We start from the raw sequence: 20,944 nt of genomic DNA, 5'->3' as shown, positions 1-20,944 counted from the left end.
ATCGTCTAGTGGTTGAAACAGAGTGGCCCACGGCGAAAAGAATATCTATCTTCTATCAAGGACTAAGAGGGGAGCTTAAAGACGTGTTGGCACAAGTAGTGCAGCTCCCTTCTACCTGTGAAGAGTTGATCGACCTGACGGTCCAATTGGACCACCAACTTCTGGAAAGAAGGGGTGATAGGTACAGAGGAGAAGGACGTTTCTTCTATCCCCGGTTCAAGAATACCACAGAGGAGCATCCAAAATCGCCTGATGGGGTAGAGCCTATGCAGATCGGAGGTATAAGGGGACCCCTCTCAAAGGAAGAGAAGGAGAAGAGAAGAAGACTGAAGCAATGCCTGTATTGTGGCAAGGGAGGCCATTTCATTAAGGATTGTAGGGCGAGGAATGCCTTGCCAGGAAGATTCCAAGGGCCAAATACCCAAGCGATGATTCAAGCAGGAAGACCGGCGGAAAACTAGAACGCCCAAATCAGGAAGAGGTCTCTGCCTTGGGTTGTCAATTACAAACGATCTCACCAACACTTGCAAACACCTTGCATCCCGCAGTAGCTCATATGAACCTGAAGGTCACCCTGTGGGTTAATTCTCGTGAAGCTATGGAAATCGTTGCATTACTGGATTCAGGTGCTACAGGCAACTACATCGATCAAGAATATGCGATGAAGATAGGAATCGTCTGCGAGAAGAAGGACAAACCGGAGTTAGTGAAAGCAGTCGATGGGACTGTCTTGTCATCGGGCCCTGTGTCCTATCATACACGTGCGTTATTGATGCAGACGAACCAGAATCATCAGGAACATATACAATTCGATCTGATTGACGCGCCACAGTTCCGGCTCATCCTTGGAATGCCGTGGTTGACCCTTCACGATCCTAAGGTTAGTTGGGCGGCGCGAACCATCACTCTATCATCGGATTTTTGTAAAGAGAATTGTAGGCAAGCTTTGCCTGACCTGGAAAAGAATAACATCACGCCCTCTGTGTGTTTGGCAACAGAGTGTACCCGAGGACACTATTGTTGCGCCACGGTTCTTCCTGAAGAATACAAGGCTTACCGATCATTGTTCGACAAACAGAAGGCAACGGAGTTACCTCCACATCGAGTGTATGATTGCCGTATTGATCTCATTCCGGGAGCAGACATACCGTGTAGTCGAGTATATGCCTTGACTGAAAAAGAGACGCGGTATCTGAGGAATTACCTCGATGAGAATTTGGCTACAGGATTTATTCGGCATTCTACATCGCCTGCCTCATCCCCCATGTTTTTCCATCCCGAAGAAGGACTGCGACGAATTACGACCATGCATCGATTACAGATCCATCAATAGAATGACCATCAAGAATCGATATCCGCTCCCTCTTATACAGGTGCTGTTGGATCAGTTGAAGGGTGCCCGTTTCTTTACCAAGCTCGATCTTAGAGGGGCGTATCATCTGGTCAGAGTCCAGAAGGGAGACGAGTGGAAGACGGCGTTTCGAACAAAGTTCGGGTTGTTCGAATATAGAGTGATGCCATTCGGGCTCTGTAACGCCCCTGCCGCCTTCCAATATTTCATGGATGAAGTATTGAGAGGTTGTCTAGAAACCTTTTGTATCGTGTATATCGATGACATTTTGATCTATTCGTCGACCCTTCATGAACATGTGGAGCATGTGAAGATCGTTCTCAGGAAGTTGCAACATCATTCCTTGTATGCCAAGCTTGAAAAATGCCTGTTTCATGTCACGGAGGTCGCATTCCTTGGATATGTCATCAACGCCAAAGGATTCCAAATGGATACTAGTAAGATCGAGGCGATTATCGGATGGAGTACGCCTACAAATGTGAAATCCGTTCAAAGTTTCCTTGGCTTTGCAAATTACTATAGACGGTTCATCAAGGATTTTTCAAAGATAATCCATCCCATCTCCAGCTTGTTGAGAAAAAACACACCGTTTGTATGGAACCAAGAAGCTGCTATCTCCTTCCAGTATCTGAAAGATCAGTTTACCCAAGCTCCCATCCTTCGCCATCCGGATCCTCAAATACCCTTCGTGTTGGAAACGGATGCTTTGCAATATGAAATAGGGGGTATACTATCACAACGCCATCCTGACACTGGTCAACTGCATCCTGTTGCCTTTTTCTCCAAGAAATTGACGCCTTGCGAGATCAACTATTCCATCTCGGATAAAGAACTCCTGGCAATTAAAAGGGCATGTGAAGAATGGCGTCACTACCTATTGGGAGCTGTTCACACAGTTGAAATCTACACAGACCATCGAAATCTTCTGTTCTTGAAAACCGCGAAGGCGCTTACGCCTCGGCAGTTGAGATGGACATTGTTCTTCTCGGATTATGATTTTATTATCAAGTACAGACCTGGACCACAGAATGGTAAAGCGGATGCCCTGTCTCGCCTAGGTGAAACTGAAGACCAACATGCAGGAACCACGGAAGAACCCCCACTAATCCTGAAAGAAGCAAGTGGTTGTCTACCCGCTATAGCCTTGTTGGCTACACAGGACTTTCTGGACGACGTGAAGATAGCCCTGGCAGAGTCAGATGTACAAGCATGGATACAAGAAGATCCGGAACATCGAATGGAAAAAGATGATCTTGCTTACCATGGGTCCGCTATCTATGTACCCACTGAGATCTTACAGCTGCAAGTCCTGAAATGGATACACGACTCCCCCCTAGGAGGCCATTTGGGAATCTACAAGACCATAGTAGGTGTGGAACGCGAGTTCTGGTGGTCCAACCTTAGAGATGATGTGAGACAGTATGTCAAAAACTGTACTGTCTGCATGCAAGGGAAATCCGTCCATGTCAAACCCATGGGACTTCTGAGGCCTCTGCCTATTCCTCCAAAACCCTGGCACACATTGTCTATGGACTTCATAGTTGAAATGCCACCCTGTAATGAAAAGACCGTGATCCTCGTGGTCGTCGACCATTTGACAAAAATGGGTCATTTCATTCCGTTGACGAGTCTTCCTACTTCAGCTGAACTGGCGCAGGTGTTTCTGCAACATATCGTTAGAGCACATGGCATTCCTTGCGTGCTCATTACGGATCGAGGAACCCAATTCACTTCCCGATTCTGGAAGGCTCTTTGTAAGACCATGGACGTCGATGCTCATCTCTCTTCCTCCTATCACCCCCAGACTGATGGCAAAACAGAACGTCTGAACCAGACGTTGGAACAGTATCTACGCTGCTTTGCTCTGCAAAATGATATGGACTGGACAATGTTAATTTGGATGGCTGAGTTTGCATATAATAATGCCATACACTCCACCTTGGGTTGTTCTCCTTTCTTTTGTTTGTATGGTTATCATCCCAATGCCCTTCCCTTTGAGGTACCCGTGCATTCCCCTGTACCCAGCATTCATGAACATCATGCCCATCTCAAGGCGGTGTTGGTGGCAGCCCGTAACAGCTTGGCGAGTGCTCAATCTTCCCAGAAACGCTTTGCTGATAGGAAGAGATCACCAGCACCTGAATATGGGGTGGGAGACAGGGTGTGGCTTTCCACTAGGCACATACATTTGAAAGGGGAAAACAAGCTGAAACCTAAGTATGTGGGGCCTTACAGCATAGTGGAGGTTATTAACCCTATGGCTATGAGATTGTCCCTCCCTGATTCCTGGAAGATACATCCCGTATTTCATGTTTCCCTCCTCCTTCCTTGTCCTGATGGTGCAAGACTACTGGATAGGCCACTTCCTATTGACATTGATGGGCAGGAGGAATATGAGGTGCAGGCTATCCTTGACTCCCGTATGGTTAGGGGTAGGATCCAATACTTGGTTGGGTGGAAGGGTTACGGACCTGAGGAAAGAACGTGGGAGCCTTTGGCCAATCTGAATTGTCCTGAGTTGGTCGCGCAATTCCATGAAAAGTATCCTGGGAAGCCCGGACGACCGCCGGGACGGCAGTCCTCGAGAGGGGGTTCTGTGGCGATTTTGAGATCACGAGGACAGTATTCCAGGTATGCAGAGAAATCAGGAAGAATCATGGTAACTACAAGTCCCAGACTGCCCTGGGATTTTCTAGTCGGATATAAGCACTTCCTTTCCAAGGGGAAAGTGCTTGTCAATTAATCCTGTTGGAGAATCAAGGAGGGCGGATGGTATTCCCCGCCGGATCCCAGCGAGAAGAGCACAGCCTTTTTGGAAGCCTGTTTGTCCTGACTTCAAGTGCCTGAATACCGGCTGGTATTGTAACCCCATTCTGATTGTTTGTGAGAAAAGCGCGGGCTCGCCTTTTCTCTACTTGTCCTGAAAGCTTTGGAAACTGGATACTTTGTTTCTGCTAAATAGTAAGTGTAGCCGCGATGTTATTGTGAGGCGCGAGACGCTTCTGATTTAACACGCGAGAAATGTAACAGTGTTTCTATTTCTGTAAGCGACCGGATTTTGGACGCTCATGGAAAAACGCTGTTAGTTTGTAGCAAGGTTTTTGTGTAGTTAAGCAGGTACTGAATCTCCGGAGTATAATCGCCTGCTCTTTGTATTCGAGACATTTGTAGCGCTGCAAAGCCAACGTTATTATTTCTTTGTGCCAGAGACACTGTATCTTTTTGTGGATAATCCTGCCCCAGTATTGTGAAGGAAACAATAAGAAGGGAGCACGAGTGAAAAAGAAGTAACTTTCTTGAAGGGGACTAGTGCTGTGAAGAGGCACGTGTTTTGGTATTAGCCTCCTGAACCTGCATTTGTTTTGGACTTTCTTTTATCGGCATCAGTGAGATAAGTCTGGGATTACACTGGAAATAAAGGAAGGGAATAGAGGAATCCTGGTGAGTGAAGAAAGGCACACGCACAATAGAGGAAAAACAGGGGTCAGTGAGTATATGAGTAATTGTGTGTTTTGTCATCCCACTTGCAGCCTTGAAGGTATACTAGACACAGCCCAAAGAGTAAATCAAGTCCCAGAGAGAAGTCGGGGGAACACACCTTCATCCTCTTTCCCTTTTTTCCTCTGGGGTGCGGAGTCTGACAGAGTAGTATATATTCTCTGCTGGGTTCCGTATTGTGAGGAAATAAGGGACTTAGCGTCAGATATCGTCTCTGCTTGGCCACAGGACAAGGTTAGTGGTGTTCTTGGTGCTTACACTACTGCCAATCTCGACAGATACTATCAGCTGACCCTCCTTTGGATAAGAAGACATCTACAGAAGAAGGAACTTTTGAACCCGTGGTTAAACCTAAGTTTGTACCATCTGACAATAAAGAGGTCCCTGTTCGACAATATATTCAGCCTCCGCGCCTGTATATCCGACCTGCCCTCCCACAAGTGGTGTCAGAAGTGGGATCTCGCGGAGACATGGAGACTGCCCTTGCAAAAATGGGTGAACACCAGGAACACCTGGGCAAAGTAATGGAAATGTTCCTGCATGTAGTAGAAGAAGACCGAGAGAAAACTCAGAAGGCCATATCCGGACAAAGTCAAACACATGGAGCCGCTATGGATAAATTGCCTGAAATTCTGTGGAACCAAAGAGGACCCACTACCCTACCCTCTATGGTGATGCAAAAGTATGTCAGTGGAGAAGACCCCGACTTCTTCTTTAATAACTTTGAACGCATAGCCACAGCCGCAGCCTGGCCAGTAGATAAGTGGGGCCAATATTTGGGCCCTCTTCTATCAGGAGATCTACAAGCCGCCTATCAGGCAGCCACCATACAAGGGACTGTGCCATATGCGGACATCAAAAGATGCATCATGGAAAGGTTGGGGTGGATGACGAATCCTATAGAAAAAAACTGAGACAGATGAAAGAAGGTCCTCAGGAAACACCCCGCACCTTGCATTTTAGGGTGAAGGACATGACTGATTGGTGGTTGAAACCAGCTACTACCGATAAAGATGGCATCATGTCCAAGATCTATTTGGAACAGTATCTGGCATCGCTTCATCCACCTATCCAGAGGTGGGTTAGACAACAGGCACATCTGACATTGGAAGCTGCGGTGGAAATAGCGAGTGCTTATAACCGGGCTCAGGAAATCCAAAAAGGAAGGGATGATACTGCAAGGAAGCCCAGTGGGACAGGAGGTCATAGGCCTCCCCGAGTCCCGATTCCCAAGAACCCTGAACCTGTAACTCTTTTCCCCGGAGGGGCCACCCCGACACCAGTCTTTAGGACCCCGACTCCCGGACCCCAATGCTTCCATTGTGGGGGTCTGGGACACATTGCCAGGTTTTGTCCACAGAAAGAACAACCAATGGAAATAGGGTTAGCCAGGAATTATTACTGCTCTTCATCCGAAGACCCACTTCCACCCTATCATTGTGAGGTAAAAGTCAATGGACAATCAACTCAGGCATTAGCTGATACAGGATGTCATCAGAGTGTAGTACGCCCTCAGGATTTTGAACCATGGATCGGACCTAGTAATGGCATGGTGGCTATTCGATGTGTCCATGGGGATGTTAAACAATACCCGACTACTCAGGTCCACATCCAACATGACAATGATCCTGGTAATTCCTTGAAGGTGGGTCTCATTCCTAATTTGCCTGAAACAGTTATCCTAGGAAATGACTATCCCCATCTTCCCCAAATGGTATTGCTTGACCAAAAAAAGAATGAAGACTGGTGGGCTGAGGCACCCTTCTCGGGAGAAGAAAAACCTGAATGGCCTACCTATGAAATCAGGAAAAGTCGAAAACAGAGGAGAGCTGAGAAAGGAAAGATCCCTAATGTTTTTCCGGCTATCCCCGAAGAGAACCCATGGGAAACCGACAGAAGCTTTCGTGCCACCCAAAGAGAAGACCCTGTATTGCAGGAAGCTTGGAAAAATGCTTTGGATCACGAAGACCCTCTTCATGTAGGTCCCTATTTCTTTATAAAAAAAACAGGTTACTCTATAGGAAAGGACATCCTAATCAGACCCCACAGCTGCTAATGCCTATGCCCTTTAGAGAGAAAGTTTTGTTTCTGGCCCATAGCCATCTATTAGGGGGACACTTTGGACCCGAGAAAACAGAAAAACAAATCATGGAGCGTTTCTAATGGCCGGGCATAGTTCAACAAGTTAAAAGATACTGTAGGGAATGCCCCATATGCCAGCGACATAGCAGGTATATTCCACCACATGCTCCCTTACGACCTCTTCCCATCATAGAAGAGCCTTTCAATAGAGTAGGAATGGACATAATAGGACCTTTACTGCCATCTAGGAGTCGGTGTAGATACGTGTTGGTGCTGGTAGATTATGCCACACGTTTCCCTGAAGCTATAGCTCTACGTCGTCCCGATGCCGTTAATATTGCGAAGGCCATGATAACCGTGTTCTCAAGAGTAGGGTTCCCCAAAGAAATATTGACTGACCAGGGGACCCCTTTCATATCCAAGGTTATGAAACAAGTATGTGCACAACTGGGAATACATCAAATTAGAACTGCAGCCTACCACCCCCAGACTGAGTGGTTGGTAGAGCAATACAATGCCACTCTTAAAACCACTTTGAAAAAATTGTTAGAGCTAGAAACCAGGAAATGGGAAGATATGCTACCACTAGCACTGTTTGCTATACTTTGTAAAACTCAGAAAAGTACAGGGTATTCCCCATTTGAACTATTGTATGGTCACCAACCCAGAACCCTACTAGAAATGGCCCAGGAGAAATGGGAGAGCGAGCCAGACAACACCAAACCCTTAGTGGATTATGTGTCTAACCTGAAAACCCATCTGGGACAGATTCGGACTATTGTCCGCATGAATCTGGAAGAAGCTCAAACTGCTCAGAAAAAACAATATGACAAAAAGGCGAAGGAAAGAAAGTTTGAGGTAGGAGATCAGGTACTATTGATGATGGCCTCTTCTGATCACAAGTTGCTAGGTCAGTGGCAGGGCCCCTACAAAGTTACAGAACAAGTTACCCCGGTCACTTATCGTATAGAATTAGACCATGCTAGAGATACTTCCCAAATCTACCACATCAATCTTTTGAAAAAATGGGAAGGACCTATACCTACGCTGACTGCAAAGGTAGAGACTGAGGTTCCCTTGTTTGTTCAATGTATAGATCCTGCCCTTTCTTCCCTTTTGAAAGAAAGGCTGACTCACAGACTAATGCCACTTCAAGAGGTGTTCTCCTTGACTCCGGGAAGAACTACTTTGGTAGAACATGCCATCAGAACTCCAGTAGGGGAAATGGTCCGACTTCGACCATATCGTATACCAGAGGCTCGTCTCCTCATTATACGCAAGGAAATACAAAAGATGATGCAAATGGACATTATAGAGCCCTCTAATAGCGAGTGGAATTCACCCATAGTCTTGGTACCGAAACCGGACGGTTCGGTTCTGCATCGATTTCAGAGAAGCGAACAAAATATCTGAATTTGATACCTATCCATTGCCTAGGGTAGACGAGATGGTGGAAAAAATAGGAAGGGCCAAATACATCAGTACCCTTGACCTTTGTAAAGGGTATTGGCAAATCCCTTTACGGCCCCAAGATAAAGAGAAACCTGCTTTTTCCACACCCAATGGGTTGTATCAATTTAAGGTTCTACCTTTTGGGTTGCATGGGGCTCCAGCAACTTTTCAAAGGGCCATCAATCACATTCTGCGTCCACATGAGGAATATGCAGGAGCATACATTGATGATATAGTCATCTACAGTGATACATGGGACCAACACGCGACTCATTTATCCCAAGTCATTGAGACATTAGGACGATATGGTTTGAAAATAAATCCAGCAAAAAGTCATCTAGCAGCCCAAACCGTAAAATATCTGTGATACTTACTAGGAGAGGGAATGATTAGACCACAAGATTCTAAAATAGCAGCCATCTCTCAGATACCCTTACCCAAGACAAAGAAAGACCTTAGGGCCTTCCTGGGACTCCTTGGATACTATCGGAGATTCATCCCACATTTTTCTCAGACTGCCTCACCCCTCACTAATCTCTTACAGAAAGCATCCAACGCTGAAGAACGCTTAAAATGGCCCACACCTGACATCCTAAAAGCCTTTCATACTTTGAAAGAGTCGCTTACATCAGAGACAGTATTAGCCAGCCCTGACTATTCTTTACCCTTTCTTCTACAAACAGATGCATCGGATCAGGGTATGGGTGCGGTACTCTCTCAAGTGACTCGACAAGGACAGGAACAACCCATCCTGTACATAAGTCATAAATTATTCCCAAGGGAACAGAATTATGCAGTCATCGAACAGGTAGCCCTGGCCATGAAATGGGCCATTGAAACTTTGAGGTATTACTTGGAAGGGAGAGAGTTCACTCTATTCACTGACCATGCGCCTTTAGAATGGCTATCTCGTAACAAAGGAAATAATGACAGAGTATTGAGGTGGTTCCTAGCATAACAGCCATATAGGTTCCGCACACAACATCGGAAGGGGTCGGAGCAAGGAAACGTAGACTTTCTATCCAGGTATTCACAAGAGAGAATCCAGAGAGACCCCAGTATCAAGACAGCAAGGGAAAGGGGATGTGAGAGGGGAGCTAGCGGGACTCAGCAGTTGCCCGGACTACAATACCCAGAATCCCTTACGCGCCTAGGTTATCGCCGAAGTGATCACGTCCAGCTGGATGTGATGAAAGAGACACCCACCTCTCGTCTCTTTCCACAGCCAGGTCAAAAGGCAAGGGGAGGAGCAACAGACGCGGGACCAGTGAAAGCGGACGCCAACCAGGAAACAGGGTTGCAGAACATCGTGAAGGAGGAGCCACGATCGGAAGTACACGACCACGCGAGGAAGGACGCCGAATCTCGGAGCTGGGTCTGCACACCGAGAGTCAAGACCGCGTTCCTGTCGGTGAAGAGGCGGGGGAAACCGAGGACCGCTGGACGGAGGAGTGGTGGTGTCCCCCGGAGGAGGCTGGAGAGCGTGCCGTGACTCTCGAGAGTTACGGCGGGTCCGGTGAGTGAAACCGGAACGGGGCATTGTTCTTGGACTGTTGTGGGAGGAGGTGGTTTAGAGCTTTATTACGGGAGGGAGAGTACAAAGGGGGGGAGAAAAGTGTTGGTTGCTGTATCTGCAAGGGTGCGCAATTAATTTGTTGCATGTTGCTAAGATTGAGGACAATTGCTGCATTAGCACGAATATCTTGCACTGAATACCCTGAAGAGACACGTTTTCTTTGATTCCTTGGCACTGGAGTACACCGGTTTTGGGACAGGCTTTATTGAGAATATTGGCGGTCCTGGTTTAGACCCTTTGCTATCCTTAATCCACTCAGGCCTTTATTCATGCCTAAACCCTTCACCACCCATACCCTTATCTTTAACCCTCACTTATTCCCAATTCTGTGCACTATCGAGTGTGGAACTAAAAGGGAAGTACAAGACTGATATACTGACGGGTTCCCATTTCTTTCTTCTCGGTACCTCCGGGTTAAACCACCACCACGGAATCCATATCCCTTCAAGACCTTCATCTTCAAAGTGAAGAGGAAAACGCGATACTATCAGCTGACCCTCCTTTAGATAAGAAGACATCTACAGAAGAAGGAACTTTTGAACCCGTGGTTAAACCTAAGTTTGTACCATCTGACAATAAAGAGGTCCCTGTTCGACAATATATTCAGCCTCCGCGTCTGTATATCTGACCTGCCCTCCCACAGTGCTATTCTGCTGCTCTCTTCCACCCCACTTCCTTCTTTAACTCCCTGTTCTCTTCTCCTGTGCTGATTTGCTGCTCTCTTCCACCCCACCTCCTTCTTTAACTCCCTGTTCTCTTCTTTTTTTTATTTTTTTGTTTTTTATTATTCATCATCAGGTATTAAGCTTTAACAATTAGATCTTCCACAAGATTGATATAACAAAATAAACAAACTCTTTTTGTAGTCTTCAAGAGAATAACACAATACAAATGCACATGCGGAAAAAACTTTTTTAACAAATGAGATGAGAAAAGAAGAGAAAGCAGATTAGAGAGTAAACACAAAAAAAGAAAACCAGAGATAATATTAGACATTCATATAGGGGAATTTGCCCTCTCAGCATAGATATAAGCTCCTTCAGCTTCATCCAATCTAATTTTCATCAATTCTTAATTTCCATTCTGCCACTGGTGCCCAAACCCGCTTCCCCAGTTGGTTTGCCTTCCACCCTTTTTTTTATCATACAGAGCTTTCTCTAAGGAATATAAGGCTAGAAGCCTAGCCAACCACTGTTGGACTGTTGGAGGATTAGGATCCTTTCATGAAGATGCTATGCACAACCGACGTAAGGTCATTGCCAAAAATATAAATTCTTGATGAGGTATTACAAGCCCCTCTCTCACTATGCCAAGCACCATTACTTCGTCTGTTAAGCTGATGGAAATCCCTAATGCGCTATCCATGAATTGTTCCAGCGATCTTTTAAATGGATCTAAATTGGGGCATGAGGCAAACGTGTGAATTGTATCTGCTTGTAAGCTTTGGCATTTCGGGCAAGTTATCCCACTTGTTCCGCCCCAGCGAGCTATTCTGTGCGGTGTGTAATACAGCTCAAACAGGGTCTTATAATGCTGTACTTCTAGATTTGCTACTTTTAATACTGTATTAGCAAAATTGAGCTATCTTTCCCCCTCATTCCCTGTTAAGTTTAATTTCGTTCTCCACTTGTCAAATACTTTCAATCGATCATCCTTCTTATACTGGCATATTGCATCATACAGTTGTGAGATTGAGCAGCCCTCCTCATCTCTCAATTGCTCCATGACTCCTCTTCCCTTTTAAATTTCATGTTACCAGCCTGTTTTTTTAGCAAGACTGACCTGATCTGTAAATATTTATAAAAGTCTCTACGCTCAAGGTTATATAGCTGCTGGGCTTTGTCATAAGTAATTAATCCTGTATGATCAATAAGGTCTCCTATCATGTTAACCCCGAGGATATCCCACCGGTTCATCACCTGGTCATGAAACACTTCTGGCAATGAACTATTCTTATATAAAGGAGTATAGAAATTCATCCTCCTAAGATTAATTTATTCCGGGCCTTTGACCATACTGAAAATGCGGCCCCTAATAGCTTAAATTTTGTTTTTTTGTAGTAATTCGGTTCGTGGAATGTGAGCAATCGCCTATTAGAGTCCACTATTAATAATTCAAATATATCTGGAATACATTCATTATCCCTCCACCTGTCCTTCGTATTCCCACCTAATAATCCTCTGATAATTTGCAGGGCTGCTGCCAAATAGTAAACCTTAAAATCCGGTACCGCCAAACCACTGCGGTCTCTAGATAATGACAGGAATTTGATAGCCCTTCGTGTTTTGCCTTTTGCCCATATAAAGCGGTTGCTCAATCCCTCAATTTCCTTAAACCAGCTATTGTTAATTTTTAGCGGAATAGTCCGAAATTAATATAAAACCTTTGGCAGGAACAACATTTTTATTACGTTACACCTGCCTATTGTTGTTAAATGCAGATTATTCATCCTGTCTAGATCTTTAGTCTATTTAATCACAGGGCCCAGATTTTATTCCACAACCTTCAATAACTCCGATGTTATAGTAATTCCTAGAAACACTGCGGCATCTGTAACTCGCTGATCAACATTCATGACCTGTAATGATTTGTGTTTTTCCTTGATTCAATTTATATCCTGATAAGGACCCATAAACTTTAGCTTCCTTTTCTATTTCAACTAATGCAGGGGCAGGATCAGGCGATGTAACAGCTAGGTCATCTGCATACCCTAATATTTTAGTCTCATATCCGTTCAGAATGATTGGCGGGATACTCCTATTTAGCTCAATTCTTCTTATGAAAGGGTCAATATAAAAGGCAAAGAGTAGCGGGGAGCAGGGACACCCTTGCCTCGTTCCACGCTTGATGTTGATTATCTCACTCTGCTCCCCCATTACTTTGAGCCTAATCGTAGGATTCTTATATAAAGCCTTCAGGGCCCCTGTGCAGACTTTGCCGATATTAACTTTGCTTAATGCAGCCCATAGGAAGCCCCACGAGATCCTATCAAACGCTTTCTCAGCGTCCAGAAGTATTAAAGCCATAGGGTCTCGTGAGGCTGCCATACCATCAAAAAGTGTAAATACCCTCCTTATATGGTCTGCGGTGCCCCTCCCAGGGATGAACCCATGTTGGCAGGGGGAGATGACCTTGCAGATTATCAGACTCAAACGATTAGCCAAGATCTTAGAGTATATCTTGGTGTCGCTGTTCATAAGACTTATTGGTCTATATGACCCTGGATCCGTGGGATCTTTATTTTTTTTTTAAAAAGACCACCATTGAGGCTTCGCCCCAAGAGCTAGGCGGTACAACCCCCCTTTGAGTTAAAACCATAAGATTCATGATGTCTATTTGTAAGGTTGGGAGGAATGTCTTATACAACTCAAGTGGAATACAGTCAGGCCCACCTGCTTTCCCAGAGGGGAGATCTTTAATAGCCCCCTGTATTTCTTCTAAAGTAAAATTGACTTCCAGATCATTTTTATCTTCTATTGTTAGCCTCTCTATTAGTGCGGCCTCCAGATACTGTTCTATTTCTATATTTCAGCCCGCCCCCTTATCCTGATTGTATAGTTTTTGCTAATAATCCTGAAATACTGAGCAAATCTCCTTTGGTGTGGTAGCTGTTATGCCTGCTTCCGATACGAGCTCTAATATTTCTCCTTTAGTGGCTGCCTGCCTAGTTCTAACAGCAAGAATGCGCCCAATTTGTTCGCTATACTCGTACTGGTCTTGTTTCCAAGCTAAATATTTTTCAGCTACCTTTGATGCAAATACTTCCCCTACTGCTGCCTTGGCTATGGCCAATTTCTGTACCACCTTTGTCATATCTCCTTTGACACACTCCCTGTTCTCTTCTGCTGTGCTGATCGGCTGCTCTCTTCCACCCACCTCCTTCTCTAACTCCCTGTTCACTTCTCTTCTCCAGAGCTGATTTACTGCTCTCTTCAACCCGCCTCCTTCTCTACCACCCTGTTCTCTTCTCCCGTTCTATTCTGCTGGTCTTTTCCACCCCACCTTCTTCTTTAACTCCCTGTTCTCTTCTCCTGTGCTAATCTGCTGCTCTCTTCCACCCCACCTCATTCTTTAACTCCCTGTTCTCCTCTCCTGTGCTAATCTGCTGCTCTCTTCCACCCGCCTCCTTCTCTAACTCCCTGTTCGCTTCTCCTGTGCCGATATGCTGTTCTCTTCCACCCGCCTCCTTCTCTAACTCCCTGTTCTCTTCTCCTGTGCTGATCTGCTGCTCTCTTCCACCCACCTCCGTCTCTAACTCCCTGTTCTCTTCTTTTCTCCCTCTGATGATCTGCTGCTCTCTTCCACTTCGCCTCCTTCTCTAACTCCCTGTTCTCTTGTACTGTGCTAATCTGCTGCTCTCTTCCACCCCACCTCCTTCTTTAACTCTGTGTTTTCTTCTCCTGTGCTAATCTGCTGTAATCTTCCATTCACCTCTTTCTCTAACTGCCTGTTCTCTTCTCCTGCGCTGATCTGCTGCTCTCTTCCACCCGCCTCCTTCTTTATCTCCATGTTCTCTTCTGCTGTGCTGTTATGCTGCTCTCTTCCACCCACCTCCTTCTCTTTCTCCCTGTTCACATCTCTTCTCCAGAGCTGATCTTCTGCTCTCTTCAACCCGCCTCCTTCTCTACCTCCCTGTTCTCTTCCCCTGTGCTATTCTGCTGGTCTCTTCCACCCCACCTTCTTGTTTAACTTCCTGTTCCCTTCTCCTGTGCTAATCTGCTGCTCTCTTCCACCCCGCCTCCTTCTTTAACTCCATGTTTTCTGCTCCTGTGCTAATCAGCTGTTCTCTTCCAACCGCCTCTTTCTCTAACTCCCTGTTCTCTTCTCCTCTGCTGATCTGCCGCTCTCTTCCACCCCACCTCCTTCTTCAACTCCCTGTTCTCTTCTGCTGTGGTGATCTGCTGCTCTCTTCCACCCACCTATCTCTAACTGCCTGTTCTCCTCTCCTGTGCTGATCTGCTGTTCTCTTCCACCCGCCTCCTTTTTAACTCCCTGTTCTCTTCTGCTGTGCTGATCTGTTCCTCTCTTCCACCCACCTCCTTCTCTAACTCCCTGTTTTCTTCTCTTCTCTCGCGCTGATCTGCTGCTCTCTTCCACCCTGCCTCCTTCTCTAACTCCCTGTTCTCTTCTCCTGTGCCGATCAGCTGTTCTCTTCCACCGCCTCCTTCTTTAACTCCCTGTTATCTTCTCCTGTGCTGATCTGCTGCTCTCTTCCACCCATCTCCTTATTTAACTACCTGTTCTCTTCTCCTGGGCTGATCTGCTGCTCTCTTCCACCCGCCTCCTTCTTCAACTCCCTGTTATCTTCTCCTGTGCTGATCTGCTGCTCTCTTCCACCCATCTCCTTATTTAACTCCCTGTTCTCTTTTGCTGTTCTAATCTGCTGCTCTCTTCCACCGCACCTCCTTCTCTAACTCCCTGTTCTCTTCTCTTCTCTTGTGCTGATCTGTTGCTCTCTTCCACCCGCCTCCTTCTCTAACTCGCTATTAACTTCTGCTGATCTGCTGCTCTCTTCCACCCCACCTCCTTCTTTAACTCGCTGTTTTCTGCTGCGCTGTTATGCTGCTCCCTTCCACCCACCTCCTTCTCTAACTCCCTGTTCACTTCTCTTCTCCAGAGCTGATCTGCTGCTCTCTGCAACCCGCCTCCTTCTCTACCTCCCTGTTCTCTTCTCCCGTGCTATTCTGCTGCTCTCTTCTACCCCACCTCCTTTTTTAACTCCCTGTTCTCTTCTGCAGTGCTGATCTGTTCCTCTCTTCCAACCACCTCCTTATCTAACTCCCTGTTCTCTTCTCTTCTCTCGTGCTGATCTGCTGCTCTCCTCCACCCTGCCTCCTTCTCTAACTCCCCGTTCTCTTCTCTTGTGCCTATATGCTGTTCTCTTCCACCCGCCTCCTTCTTTAACTCCCTGTTCTCTTCTCCTGTACTGATCTGCTGCTCTCTTCCACCCGCCTCCTTTTTTAACTCCCTGTTCTCTTCTCCTGTGCTGATCTGCTGCTCTCTTCCACCCGGCCTCCTTCTTTATCTCCCTGTTTTCTGCTCCTGTGCTAATCAGCTGTTCTCTTCCAACCGCCTCTTCCTCTAACTCCCTGTTCTCTTCTCCTGTGCTGATCTGCTACTCTCTTCCACCTGCCTCCTTCTTTAACTCCATGTTCTATTCTGCTGTGCTGTTATGCTGCTCTCTTCCACCCACCTCCTTCTGTAACTCCCTGTTCACTTCTCTTCTCCAAAGCGGATCTGCTTCTCTCTTCCACCCCACCTCCTTCTTTAACTCCCTGTTCTCTTCTCCTGTGGTAATCTGCTGCTGTCTTCCACCCCACCTCCTTCTTCAACTCCCTGTTCTCTTCTGCTGTGCTGATCTGCTGCTCTCTTCCACCCACCTCCTTCTCTAACTCCCTGTTCTCTTCTTTTCTCCCTCTGATGATCTGCTGCTCTCTTCCACCCCGCCTCCTTCTTTAACTCCCTGTTCTCTTCTGCTGCTCTCTTCCACCCCACCTCCTTCTTTAACTCCCTGTTTTCTTCTCCTGTGCTAATCTGCTGTTCTCTTCCACCTGCCTCTTTCTCTAACTCCCTGTTCTCTTCTCCTGTGCTGATCTGCTGCTATCTTCCACCCACCTCCTTCTTTAACTCCATGTTCTCTTCTGCTGAGTTGTTATGCTGCTCTCTTCCAACCACCTCCTTCTCTAACTCCCTGTTCACTTCTCTTCTCCAGAGCTGATCTGCTGCTCTCTTCAACCCGCCTCCTTCTCTACCTCCCTGTTCCCTTCTCCCGTGCTGGCCTGCTGCTCTCTTCCACCGTCTCCTTCTCTAACTCCCTGTTTTCTTCTCCCGTGTTGATCTGCTGCTCTCTTCCACCCACCTCTTTCTCTAACTCCCTGTTCTCTTCTGCTGTGCAGATCTGCTGCTCTCTTCCACATGCATCTTTCTCTAACCGCACACACACACACACATACATACAACCACGCACACACACACATACAACCACACACACACAACCACACCACACACACAATCGCACACACACAACCACACACACAACCACACATACAACCAGACACATACAACCACATGCACAACCACACACATCTATCTATTGCCCTCCCTCTATCTATCTATCGCCCTCACTCTATCTTTCTATCTGTCGCCCTCACTCTATCTTTCTATCTGTCGCCCTCACTCTATCTATCTGTCACCCTCACTCTATCTATCTGTCGCCATCAGTCTATCTGTCGCCCTCACTCTATCTGTCGCCCTCACTCTATCTGTCGCCCTCACTCTATCTGTCGCCCTCACTGTATCTATCACCCTCACTCTATCTATCTGTCTCCCTCACTCTATCTATCTATTGCCCTTACTCTATCACCCTCACTCTCTATCTATCAATCTATCTATCTATCTATCTGCCTCACTCTATCTATCAATCTATCTATCTATCTGCCTCACTCTATCTATCTATCTGTCTATCTATCGTACTCACTCTATCTATCTATCTATCTATCTATCTATCTATCTATCTATCTATCTATCTATCTATCGCCCTCTCCTGTGCTGATCCGCTGCTCTCTTCCACCTCGCCTCCTTCTCTAACTCCCTGTTCTCTTTTCCTGTGCTGATCTGCTGCTCTCTTCCACCCACCTCATTCTCTAACTCCCTGTTCTCTTATCCTGTGCGGATCTGCTGCTCTCTTCCACCCTGCCCCCTTCTCTAACTCCCTGTTCTCTTCTCCTGTGCCGATCTGCTTTTCTCTTCCACCCGCCTCCTTCTTTAACTCCCTGTTCTCTTCTCCTGTGCTGATCTGCTGCTCAATTCCACCCGCCTCCTTCTTTAACACCTTGGCTGCTAAGGGTTTTCCCCTCCGGTGCTGACTTTTTTGAAAGCTCCTTTATTCATGACAAGCTCAGCTCGTCATAAGCACAGCTCAACCGTGCCTCATGAGGAGCTGAGCTCGTCATGAGCATGGAAGGGGTTAACTCCCTGTTCTCTTCTCCTGTGCTGATCTGCTGCTCTCTTCCTCCCGCCTCCTTCTTTAACTCCCTGTTCTCTTCTGCTGTGCTGATCTGCTTCTCTCTTCCACATGCATCCTTCTCTAACTGCACACACACATTCATACAGCCACGCACACACACACATATACAACCACACACACACAACCACACGAACACACACAAGCACACCACACACACAATCGCACACACAACCACACACACAATCACACCCAACCATACACACAACCACACATACAACAACACACACATACAACCACACACATACAACCACAAGCACAACCAAACCCACACAACCACACAGACACAACCACACACATCTATCTATTGCCCTCATTCTATCTAACTGTCGCCCTTACTCTATCTATCTGTCGCCCTCACTCTATCTATCTGTCACCCTTACTCTATCTATCTGTTGCCCTCACTCTATCTGTCGCCCTCACTCTATCTATCTGTCGCCCTCACTCTATCTGTCGCCCTCACTCTATCTGTCACCCTCACTCTATCTATCTGTCGCCCTCACTCTATCTATCGCCCTCACTCTATCTATCTATCTATCACTCTCTAGCTATCAATCTATCTATCTATCTATCTAGCTATCTATCTGCCTCACTCTATCTATCTATCTATCTATCACCCTCACTCTATCTATCACCCTCACGCTGCACCCCTGGACTGGCTCACCTCCTCTGCACCCCTGGACAGGCCTCACCTCCTCTGCACCCCTGGATAGGCCTCTCCTCGTCTGCTCCCCTGGACAGGCCTCACCTCCTCTGCACCCATGGACAGGCTTACTCTTCTACACACCTGGACAGGCCTCACCTCCTCTGCACCCCTGGACAGGTCTCTCCTCCTCTGCACCCATGGACAGGCCTCACGTCCTCAGCACCCCTAGACAGGCCTCTCCTCCTCTGCACCCCTGGAAAGGCCTCTCCTCCTCTGCCCCTCCTCTGGACAGGCCTCTCCTCCTCTGCACCCCTGGACAGGCCTCTCCTCCTCTGCACCCTGGACAGGCCTCACGTCCTCAGCACCCCTGGACAGGCCTCTCCTCCTCTGCACACCTGGACAGGCCTCTCCTCCTCTGCCCCTCCTCTGGACAGGCCTCTACTCCTCTGCACCTCTGGACAGGCCTCTCCTCCTCTGCCCCCTGGACAGGCCTCTCCTCCTCTGCCCCTCCTCTGGACAGGCCTCTACTCCTCTGCACCCCTGGACAGGTCTCTCCTCCTCTGCCCCTGGACAGGCCTCACCTCCTCTGCACCCCTGGATAGGCCTCTCCTCCTCTGCCCCCCTCGACAGGCCTCTCCTCCTCTGCACACCTGGACAACCCTCTCCTCATCAGCACCCTGGAAATGCCTCACCTCCTCTGCACCCCTGGACAGGCCTCTCCTCCTCTGCACCCCTGGACAGGCCTCTCCTCCTCTGCACCCGGGACAGGCCTAACGTCCTCAGCACCCCTGGACAGGCCTCTCTCCTCTGCCCCTCATCTGGACAGTCCTCTACTCCTCTGCACCCCTGGACAGGCCTCTCCTCCTCTGCCCTCTGGACAGGCCTCTCCTCCTCTGCCCTCTGGACAGGCCTCTCCTCCTCCACCCCTCCTCTGGACAGGCCTCTACTCCTCTGCACCCCTGGATAGGCCTCTCCTCCTCTGCCCCCTGGACAGGCCTCACCTCCTCTGCACCCCTGGACAGGCCTCTTCTCCTCTGCCCCCCTGGACAGGCCTCACCTCCTCTGCACCCCTGGACAGGCCTCTCCTTCTCTGCTCATCTGGACAGGCCTCACCTCCTCTGCTCCCTTGGACAGGGCTAGCCTCGTCTGCACACCTGGACAGGCCTCTCCTCCTCTGCATCCCTGGACAGGCCTCTCCTCCTCTGCACCCCTGGACAGGCCTCTCCTCCTCTGCCCCCTGGACAGGCCTCTACTCCTCTGCCCCTCCTCTGGAGAGGCCTCTCCTCTTCTGCTCCCTGGACAGGCCTCTCCTCCTCTGCCCCCCTAGACAGGCCTCACCTCCTCTGCCCCCCTAGACAGGCCTCACCTCCTCTGCACCCCTGGACAGGCCTCACCTCCTCTGCACCCCTGGACAGGCCTCACCTCCTCTGCATCCCTGGACAGAGCTCTCCAGTCACCATGAATGCCAGGAATAGAATTAATACATTGCAGCCAAGTGGGTTAGCACTCTCCTACCTGATCAGAAACCTGTCCAGGCTCTCTCCTCCTCCTGGGGAGGGGGGGGGGGGCAGATCTGGGGTCTGAGGGGGCAGATCTGGGGTCTGAGGGGGGGGGGGTCTGTGAGGATCTGTAGATGGAGGTAACTGCCCACCAGACAGGGGTCCTTCCTCCTCTGCAGCAGGCTGGACACGAAGCAGAGGGAGGAAGTGATGTCAGCATCCGCTGCTGGTGCTGTCTCTGCCACCGCTGACCCGGAAAAGGAAACTCTTCTCCCTTTCATCCAATGTGCAGCTTGGTGGGTTTCATCAGCAGGCGAGGAGCGCCCTCTCGTGGCCGCTGATGGAACCGCCACCTCCAGGCTCCATCAGTAAATACATTTCACACAAACAAGCATATATACCTGTAAAGACCTGGGATTTCAGATGTCACAGACGTGAATGTTTTTAAGGGTCTGACAGTTCAAGCACAGGGCCTCACACTTTGCTGCTATAGAAAAAGTATTCATAGCTTCACCTTCACTTTAGATTGCATCTTCCAAACACCAACGTAAAGGACTTAAGAGTATTTACAGAAAGGCGACAACTGGATGTGGCAGTCTGTATTTCAAAGAATATATCTGTATTTCAATGAATATATCTGTATTTCAAAGAATATATCAGAATATCAGTCAGTTTTCCATTTAAACTGGGCAGCTTATTTATTCTTTTAAATACTTTATTTTCAGTTTTTCAAATCCACAACGTGCTAGATAGCAAAGTAAACAGAGGTAAATACCATGGAGTTTTAAACACCAGATCAGTGACAATGAGGCATAGA

At 47.7% G+C, this 20,944-nt stretch overlaps 1 protein-coding gene across 3 annotated transcripts in view; it reads right to left on the bottom strand.

The window, feature by feature from the left end:
• Positions 1-20,370, bottom strand: part of LOC147683784 (uncharacterized) — a 99,233-nt gene extending 78,863 nt beyond the window's left edge. For 2 of the 3 annotated variants that reach the window (XR_015300969.1, XM_086944147.1), the window contains exon 1: positions 20,144-20,196. The gene's annotated coding sequence lies outside the window, so the exon portion shown is untranslated. Of the gene's footprint in view, positions 1-20,143 lie in introns of all 3 variants that reach the window. The other variant, XR_015300970.1, reaches the window with a different exon arrangement.
• Between the last annotated feature and the right edge of the window lie 574 nt (positions 20,371-20,944).

This window comes from Lissotriton vulgaris, chromosome 11, assembly GCF_964263255.1.
Source record: "Lissotriton vulgaris chromosome 11, aLisVul1.2, whole genome shotgun sequence".
Taxonomy (NCBI): Eukaryota; Metazoa; Chordata; class Amphibia; order Caudata; family Salamandridae; genus Lissotriton; species Lissotriton vulgaris.
Note: the sequence above shows the minus strand (reverse complement) of the source record. Positions and strands in the feature narration are given on the sequence as shown.